Source organism: Polistes canadensis, unplaced genomic scaffold (assembly GCF_001313835.1).
Source record: "Polistes canadensis isolate GaletaPanama2010 unplaced genomic scaffold, ASM131383v1 scaffold_542, whole genome shotgun sequence".
NCBI lineage: Eukaryota > Metazoa > Arthropoda > Insecta > Hymenoptera > Vespidae > Polistes > Polistes canadensis.
The window spans coordinates 17,804-28,543 of NW_014570089.1; positions in this window are offsets into that span (position 1 = coordinate 17,804).

The following is a 10,740-nucleotide window of genomic DNA, read 5'->3' on the forward strand; positions in this document are numbered from 1 at the left end:
CGAAAATAGCTCGATTCAAAACAAAATTGTATTARTTCTATTAAGGTATTCTTCTGAACGTTGATACATTTGGATAATTCATCCCAATCTTCTTCAATTGTTTTTATTACCAGTTCTTTTGGAATGTTAGTAAAAGAGATGTTACATCTAGTGATACCAGTATGTATCCTTCCGGTAACTTCGTTCCCCTTATGAACTCAGCGAACTTAAACGAGTTCTTGATGGAGAAAACAAATTTGTTTGAAATAGTTCTAGTTAATAATAGATGTATAAATTTTGCTAATTTGTAACAAGGTGAACCTATGGAACTTACAACTGGTCTCATAGTACATTCTTTTTTATGTGTTTTTCTTAATCTATACAGTTTTGGTGTTACTGAATTATAAGATCTTAAGTTTTTTCCCATTTCTTCTGAGATTATAGATTCGTTTTGTAATTTTGTTATTAAATTATTAGTCATTTTTTCAAATTTGTTTGTGGGATCATTATTTAGTAAACTGTATGCATTAGTATCTTCCAGTAGTCTATCCATTTCTTTTAAATATTCTTCTTTTTTCATAATCACTGTGTTGTTTCCTTATATTCCTTTATATTGTCAAATGAAACATAAGATATTATTACTTATGCTCTTCATGTGAGAATGTTTTAAAATATTCATGATCAACACGAGGTATACAGTGTAATAACTGCTTGAAATTCTTATATTTTTTGTAAGTATCAGGTAATATTGTAAGTCATCGTTATACAATACACTATGTTTTCTACACTGTTTTATAATATCATAATAATCCTGTGGTATGTACGAGAAATTATTTTATCTTTTTATTTTTCTTTTTTTTTTTCTTTTTTTTATGCCAATTGGATTTATACAACTTTCATAATCAATGGTTACGCAAAATTTTTTACCGCTTAATTTTAAATTTAACAAGACATTGRCATTTTCGAAGAAAGCAAATATTAACAAGGTATAAATAAAAAGTTTGCACTAATTTAAGCTTAAATTACGTGATATCTCTTTTTTTTAATAGACTTACACCACTTCCAAAATAAACGATCCATGTATTCATTAATTAAAAAATAAGAATCCTTTTTATACGCATATATATTTGTGATTGTGTTAACATTATATGCTCGGATAAAAAAAGAAAATAATAGCTTCTACAGCACTCCGTTGTAACTTATATATTACGTATTTATTTTAATTAAATATGAACCGATGTCTTACCTGGTGCAGAAAATAATCCATCACGCAACTCGGATTTAAAGAAGTCATAGATCTGATTTTTCTCATAACCGTAAGAACTTGTTGATAGTACCTAAACAAATCACAAAAAATTGACCAAAAATTAATAGCAAAGGATAAAAGAAATTTAATTTATCGATACTCTTGTCCAGAACTATAATATTCACATAAGTCTCAAAGGGAATTTTGGACAGTTATTAAATCTTTATGAACGATTTATTTTGAACAAGTTGAACGTTTAGTCCCTTCCTTGGGACTTCATCAGCAACTAAAATTTTTTTTATTATGACTTATTAATCAATATACAAAACATTACAATAAATTAAAACGTTATTTTCTTTTTTCTTTTTTTTTTTTTACCTCGATCGTTACTGTTCACGAGTCAATATAAATTTTATCTTTTTTTCAGAGTCACATTTCAACTATACTTAACATTTTACAATACAATTTCTTCCTAAACACCTTTATATTATGACACGTAATCAAATAGTACTGATTCTATCTAGACTAGACTTATAATACTGAAGATACCTAGATTAATAAACATTAGTATAAACAAAAAGATCAATCCTATTTCTCAAATTGTCTTAATTTACCTAAATATTCTATTTCTAGAACAAAATTATATCATACTAATAATTACAACATTTATTTTGTATTACTGCATAATTATGTTAGTCTTAATAATTCAAGATAAGATACATAGTTTTTCCCATTTGTAAACATATGTCTAATTAATGTGTTAGAAAAATTTATATTTATTCGGAAGTCATTACCTTGTCTTGTTTGTTGTGTATTTTTATTTCGTTTTTTAATATCTCGTCTGTTAATAATTTATAATAAATAAGCTAGAAAATTATTCCATAAAATGTTTCTATTTCTTACCTGGACAAATCAAATTTWTTATTAGTTTTATATTTTTCTGACGTTCCTTTTGTGTCAGTTTTCTTACATTTCGGGCCAAGATTTGTTTCCTGGGAATGGTGATTACACATTATTTCTTATATGTACAATGACATTTCTTTATTTAGGAACGTTATTAGGGACGTAAAATTTTACAATAAACTCGCGACGAAAATAAAATTTCAATATTAACACGTTGCGCACCACGCAAATTCTTAAGGAAATCCCAGTCAGGCCACGCGCGTTACTTACTATTGAAAAAATAATTTAGGCCGCGTCAGCCGCCGGTGACTGACATTCAACTATTTTTTTAATAGTAAGTAACGCACGTGGCCTGACTGGAATTGTCTGATTCATGATTATGCTACATTCAGACGATTCATCATCCTTCTTCATTATAATGGTACTTTCTGAAATGTTATTTTTTAACAATATTTCAATGCAAATCAGTAGTAAATACTTATCATTCTCCCCTCTCTATTGTATTTTTTTATTAATCATATTGAAATCTTATTTTAAAAAAGGATTTTATTAGAAGAGAATTACGACACCGATTATATTTCCGGTTCGAGTGGAATGCAATGTCCACGCGAATTTTAATGCATGTGATTTTGGCACGACCACCTGTTGAGCAGAGAGTAAATAGTGATCCATTGAATGAGTCTTATGCAAAATGCGCACCAATTCGCGCAAGGATTGTGTCCATAAGAGGTGACTATTTTCGCATGACTCGCTACTGCGATCAAATGCATTTCACTAATAGCCATTTGTTCTCGTATATTAGGACGAAAGTGAAAGCTATTCGTTAAAACTGTACTTCCTTAAATAAACAATTTACGAAAGGTCTTATTTTATTTCTATACATGGTACGTTACATGAACAAATTTCTAACTTTTCGCATTTTTACGTGCTCTAAAGAAAAGATTCTCACAAATTAAGCGTATTTCTCAGAACCTTACAGATAATTAAAAAGGCATAAATTGCTTTTGAAAAACAACAGAGAGACTTTGATTCTTCCAATTAAACAATAAAAGTGCTATCTTCAGTGCTGTTTAAGTTTTTTTTTTAAATATTTTCTTCTTTTTCTTTTCTGCTTTACAATTTGTCTGATTTATAATATTTTCTTTCAGTCTTTCAATAATATTACATCTTTCATTATTTTGCTAAGGTAAATTCGTTCAATAATTAAAATGACAATAATCGTTGGAATATAATARCTTTCATTTATTAACACGCTAAAAAGTTTACTTCTTACATTACTCARTTCCTCTCTATTTACTTCTAATTAATCTCAAACATAGTTCGTTTAGTTATTTATTTTTCTGCCCTTCGGTCCCTTAAACTCCAAATCTCCTTATATGATATAACTAGGCACGCTTTTTGTCTCTGGAAAAAAATCGCTGTTTTTTCCGAAAAAGACGCTACGGAAGAGGAGAATGCGCCCCATTGTTCCGAGCGTCTTCCTTTTCTGCATCAGATGTCAAGGATACCGTCAATACATGTAAATAAAATGAGACAAAAAGCTGACTTTTAATAATACATATATTATTTGCGTTTGAATACTCGTTTACATAAATGCAATATATAATATATGTCATTTTCAAGATTAGAGAATATAAATCGATAGAGTATACATAATTTATCTTTAAAGAAGTCTTGTTTTCTTCCCTTTTTGAAGTTATTTCTATTTGACTTTGAATTATACTAATAAACAATTGTTAAATAATTCAAAGAAATCAGACGAACTTTGTTTGGCATTATTGGAAATGCAATATGTTGATCAGTTTTTTTTATTCGAGATATAATACGTATTTTTTCCTATCTTATTGAAATGATAAATTAATGTGCTAGAAAAATTTACATCTAATCGCGCGTCAGCGTTTTTTCAGGATTGCGTCGAGGTTGAGTCAGGGTTATATCAGCATTTTTTCATAATTGCGTCAGAGACACATCAGCGTTTTCTCAGAGTTTTGTCAGAATGAAGCGAATATTTAGCTCCCAACATCTTTCACACGAATTTATATATTTATCCACCCGCGCAGGTCCGATGGAATTGAAAATTTCTTTTCGATAATGTCGATTGCGATAATCAAGAAATAATGGGAGTTTACTTTTCGCTGGTGACACATTTGAATACAGATTTTTTTTTTATTTTTATATCAACCTTTTCTAGCACATACGCTCGTATAACATCCGTTTATTTTCTTTAAAATTTTTCTAGCAGATGATATTTATTTGTTTGAGTTTTTTGCAGTTAAAAGAAACAATCAAGATAACATAAAATAAAACGCAACCTTATCTTTTCAAAAATAGGCTAGCTTAGCTAGAAATTAGTAAAACAATATTAAAGTGAATGTAAAAATAATTTGACAAAGAATAAAATTTGAATATTTTTTTGAGCTTTTATCATAACAGTGTATACATTTATTTTTTAAGTTATACTTCTTTTGGCGCGGGTAGACAGTCAAGTTGACACATATGTCGTAATGTAACTTTTTAGAGACTTTCATCTGTTTGCAAATGCAAAGATTCTGATATAATGCATGATTTCCCATTGGATCTAAGGGGTGATCTGGTATTCTGCAGCTTGGAGAAGTATGATGCGAGTGCGCTTGATGTTAAGATATCTTGGTTGATTGGTTGAGTGTCGATATCAAATTCAAAAAACTTCTGCACGGTGCTTACGGTAGCGACGGGCAGGATGGTGCGGCTTACTAGTTTAAATCTATATGATATTTTTTCTATTTAGTCAGCCTAACAAAGCTTAAGCCTATCCACATGAATTAATCTAGTGCGGTTTTTTCCTAAATCTAATAACGTATTATTGTTTTTTGTTAGTTTTAATATTTTGAACGGGCCTTTGTAAGTATTTCCAAATTTGCTCTTTTTGACTGCCGGAAGTTAAACCAAATCGCACTCAGCAACAGTTGTTCAATTATTTTTGAAATAATACTTCTTTTGATGCGTTTAGGAAAAAATGATAAGAGTGAATTTTTACGATGCGTGCGCACCTCGACAAAAACAAACTTCCGCAAGCGACCCCAAATTTTCCGATATTTACGGTGCGCGGGAAAAGCGATTTCGAGTTTACGGCATGAAGTAATTCGATTTATCCCCCTTACATTTAATGTGGACTGATATCTATATTTTAATATTTTTTCAATACTGTATAACGAGCGTGGTTTGACGAGGATTTCCTTAAGAATTCGTGTGGCATTCAACATGTTAGCGATCTATGTACGATCCGTAAAGATTGTAGAAACTTTGCGTATAATCGAAATACACGCCTCAATAATTTTGAAAATATGGAAGTGAAAAAATGTCGAATGTTGTTATCGTGCCTCCCCACTTTTCAAATCGTTGCTAAGTACATCGTTTTGGGTCCAACATCAAAGATACTCGTCCTATTCTTACACTGGTTTATTATAATTATTACATACGGTGATGATATTAAAAAAAGAATTGTGAAAATCTTCAAAAATATCTTCAAAAACATTGATTATTTGTGAATATTAGTGATAATAGTCTTTTTTGAGGTAATTGAAATATGTATTATTATTTATTAGTTTTTTTGAGGTAATTGAAATATGTATTATTATTTATTAGTTTTTTTGAGGTTAACTGAGGTATGTATTATTGTTTATTAATTTAATTCGTTTCATTTTTTCTCTATAGTGATCATCAATTTAGGTTGAAAATGAATAAACTGGATAACATGCTGTGTTATTTTTTTTATGCCTTGAGGGCATATAAATAGATGGGTTTGGGACTTTCAAAACAATTTTTTTTTTTTTACCTTTTTAAATTCTACAACTCATCTAGAATATTGTATTCAATTTTGAAGTCGATAGGAGTAATAGTTTTAAAGATAAACTATTGGGCTCTTTTACCAGCATTTAAATCTTTAAACGCGTTTTTCTCAAAACGCTTTTTTTAAAGTCGGTTGTCAAGATTTCTCGAAAACTATTTAACCGATTTTGATGAAATTTGCTACACGTCTTCGTGATACTATTGACAAGGACTTGGACGAAGGATTTTTGTTTTTTTCATAAAATAGAATCTTAAGAAACCAAAATGTGTTGCAAATTGTAGCGAAATTTGAATGTTCTTGCTAAAAACGTTGCCAAAMATCCAAATTTTAATTTTTTTCTTCTTCCTTCGTCCAGTTTCTAGTTTTAAGTATTCACTAAAAGACCCTATTTTTTCAACAGAAAAACTTTCACCGTTTATAAGTTCTGCTGTCAACGCAAAAACACTTTTTTTCGGTGGGGTCACCGGAAATGACGTCGCAATGGCTGAGTTTAAAATATTTTTCAACCAAAATTTCAGAAAATGTTCTTTAAATATGTATCTTAAATGCTATAAAAAGTTTGAATAAGAATTCCATTTTTTATATATAAAAAAAAATTGTTGAAAAGATGCTATTTTTTCCCGGTGTAAACCCATGTAACCCCTTAACCATACGATGAGAATTTTCTGATTTTAATTTAAGAATACAGAAGAATACCGACAAATCGTTTTCTTTACCCTGATATTATAACGGATAATAATAAGTAGAATAGCAATATTCTGTTCTTTTTTTAAAATACTTTACTGAGTAATATATATGTATTATATTATTTTTTAATTCAATTTACGGTGCTCTGCTTCTCTTTTTATATTTTTTATATTTTATACACACTCACATAAACTATACTCTCTTAAATAATTTGATCCAAGTATGCAACTCTACATTTTTTATTCCAATCAAAGACTACACTCAAGAAAAAGACTCCATTCCAGCATCGTCGGATCTATGCATATAAATTTCATTTTCCAATGGTTAACGATATAAAGATTTCTTTTACTTAATGTCTCCTTCAAAGAGATTTCATGTGAATTATTATGAGAATACAATCCAACCACAGTTACAAGGAATAAGCAAGACATGAATCTGTTAAAAGATAAAAATAATAATCTTGCTTCTGTAAGAAACAAATATATTATAATTCTCTTGAAAAATATTTATTCAAAGCATTAGAAAACTTATTCTCTTTATATAGGTGATCAACATTTTACTGGAATAGAGAGCGAATTATTTTCAACAACGATAAGAAGAAGCTGACGATACTGAAATCATGAAAGATTTTGGAAAACACTGTCTTCTTTTTATTCACACTGGGAAGAAACCATGTGCATTAATATTCTATCAAATGAATTGAAAAATGAATGCATCTTAGTTATTTGTAAATTATTTTATACAATAATTCTTATTAAACTATAATCTCCAGCAGCTTTTTGACCACTATCAGTATACATTTAAATTTTTGTTTCAGTTTTCGAGATTTCTAAAACTAATGCAGAGAAGTGTTATGCCTATTACTATCGTTATAAAAATGTATCTAAAAGAAAGTATTCATCACAAACAAACGTTGAACATTGTAAGGTGTATAGGCTGTGAAAAAAAAATGTTTTGTTACGTAAAAGAAGTATAACTTGTTACGTGCGTACATAAGTCCACATACCAGTTTTATTATTTCAAGAGAAATTTACTTTTCTTATAAACTTTTGCTTTCTTAAGAATTGAAAATGTCAATTAATTGATATTAAAATTAGCGTAAATCCAATAATAACCATCAAAAACGTATTATTTCTTAAATGATATTAATTATGCTAATTGGGATGGTAAATTGACATCCTGAGAAACCCAAAAACATTTTTTTTCTATGTCATCTGTTATCAATATTTTTAAATTTACTACCTTCAATATCTCGATTCGAACATAAATAGGCTTACGCCACTTTCAAAATAAACGGCTCAAGTGTTGTGTCATAGAATGGAAGAAGTGTGCTGGTGAAAGGAAGAAAAACAGAGAAAAAAGGGATTTTTGTACTTGATTAAAATTAAATGTTTGATGACCTTTAGGAGTTAGAGATCGAATTTTTATTCTAGATAATGCCATTCGAAATAAATTTATTCTAGATGAATGAATTCGAAAATTTCTTCAAACAGTATCTGGCAACTCCTTTGTTTATTGAAGATTACCCATCTGGTGTTACACTTGTCGCCTCGATAAAACAACTCGTTGCGGCTCGTTCATTAGCAATTTGCTTTCTCGTTGTAGAGTCGAACGGTAACATCATTTCCATAATCTTCTTTCTCTTTTTCTCTCCCTTTTTATCGCGAGTTCATCTCTTCATAAAAACAGGCAAAGGAAGGAAAAGAAGAAAAACAGACGCAGTGAAGAAAAAGTAGAAAAACAAACGCAGTGAAGGAAAGAAGAGTAGCCAAAACTAGTCCCAATGCGAAAGAACATCAGCATCAATAGCATCAGTTTGGCGTTTAATATTCTTGGATTATTCTTCGTAATTTGGCATATTTCTCAAGTTCTTTATTTTCTAACGAACGTATGATTTTTCTCATTTTATTCGTTGCTCGACGAGTACGAAAAATGATTTTAAAAAACGTACTCACGCGTCACTGTTTCTCAATTTCTGCCTCTTTTTTCTTTTGACCGTTGAACGGAAAATCTGCCRCAATCAGGAYAGTATTTCCTGGAGATTTGTTTATTTATCAGTTCATTTTGAATATTTTCTATTTTTGCACGAGACCAACGATAAAGTATTTAAATTATAAATTCTTTATTCATTTTCCCGGTACAATTTGTGCTCTTGCAATCAACGCGAGCTAACCATTTTTTCTTTGCATTTTTATTAAAAAGATACAGAGGTAATTAGGCATTTGCGTTCGCGGCTCTGCGTAAATATATTATATATGCACACAGATACGTCGTATAATCTTCGAAACAGGCAGGACGACCTATTTTTTACACGACCAATGAGGCGCTTTTCTCCCTTCCGAAGCGCCTTTTTGGAAAGAAATTCTGATTCCCTTTCCATAGAAACAAAGAGCGTGCACGGATATACAACGGGATTTCTAGTTAAAGGGACCGAGTTTCGGAAAAATATGTTACTGAACGAGATATACCTCGCATCAAAATGTAAATAGATGTAGAAGAAGGAAGTTATGTAAGAAGTTAATTTTTTAGCGTGTTAATGAATAAGAGTTTTTTGTCTCAAAATTATGATCAATTTAATTATTCGACAAGTGTAATTGGAAAAAATAAATTTTATACAGAACTGAAAAGATAGGGACGCATACAATTGTTATCAAGAATCCGAGTTTGTTCAATTCTCCCAACTAAATGATAGGTAAAAGTAACATAGAAGCTATTTGAGTTTCTTTTAAATATTTATTTGTATTGTCTTTCACTCTTTTATGATATTCTATCTTGCATAGTTAAGGATGCGATTAACGATACGCTTGATAAAGACTGGAAACAGTTCGAACTATTTAAGATTGATTTATTTTTAAACAGTTTAGGAGTCAAATTGTTTTCTTTTAGAAAAATAAAAGAATAATAATATGTGATTTTTTTAGTAATAATATGTATTTGTTGAGCATTAGCTATTGTTCTTTAAACGTTCTACCATGATTTCTGTATATACAAAAGAAAAAAATAAAGAAAAAAATAACAATAATAATGTTAAAATAAGAAAAAAAAAAAGCATAGCTGTAAAGAGAGCAAGTATAACATCGAAATGTTAAATATTATCTTTTGTAAAATCTCAAAAATACAGGTTTCGTTGGTTTCAAAGTAGGGTTGTATTTCAGGCCAATATCTTCAATTACTACTGGATTATCTATTCGTACAACAAATTTTCTCAATATTGTAGCAACTATTCCTTTTATTTCGAATATTGCAAATGTCTGACCTGTAAAATCAATATTAAATACATATGTATTTTTCAGAATAACAGTTTCGAATAATATTTTAAGAATCTTTAAAAATGTGCTATTACCTATGCAATCTCTTTTCCCAGAGCTGAAAGGTACGAAACATTTGGGATCGTAATTGCCTGGTAAAAACCGATCAGGATTAAATGTGAAAGGTTCTTTCCAATATTTATCGTTTCGATGTAGTGAAAGTATAACAAGCATTAAAATACAACTTTTCGGTATTACCACATTCTCGTTCACTTAATAAAATAAATAAACACATATAATTACTATATAAAATAATGACGCGAATGATAAAAAATATATACATATAGTCATATAGTATATGTAGGAATACCTCTCACATCTTTTGATAAAATTCTACCAATGATAGGACCAGCAGGGAAGAGACGTAATGTCTCCTTGATAACACGCTCCAAATACTTCATTTTTTTAATATCTTCAAGTGTAATAGGAACATCTTCCGGATTGCTTGAGCCATACATTTGGTACAACTCTTCGTATACTCGTTGCTGCAATAAAAAATGAAAAACATAATAAAATGTTAGTATAAAAATATATTTGATTTTTTATATATAGTATTCAAATGTCATCTGTGCATACTTGAACTTCCGGAAATGTGGCAAGCATTAGGAATAGAAAAGTAAGTGTTCCAGATGTAGTGTCGCTTCCCTAAAATGTATTACAAGTTATATTTCACCTTTATTGAATAAAAAAAATTTTAAACAATCTAAAATAAACTAAACTTACCGCAAAAATCATTGTATGAATTTCATCACGAATATCTTGTTCCGAATATTCTCCTGTCTCGTAAA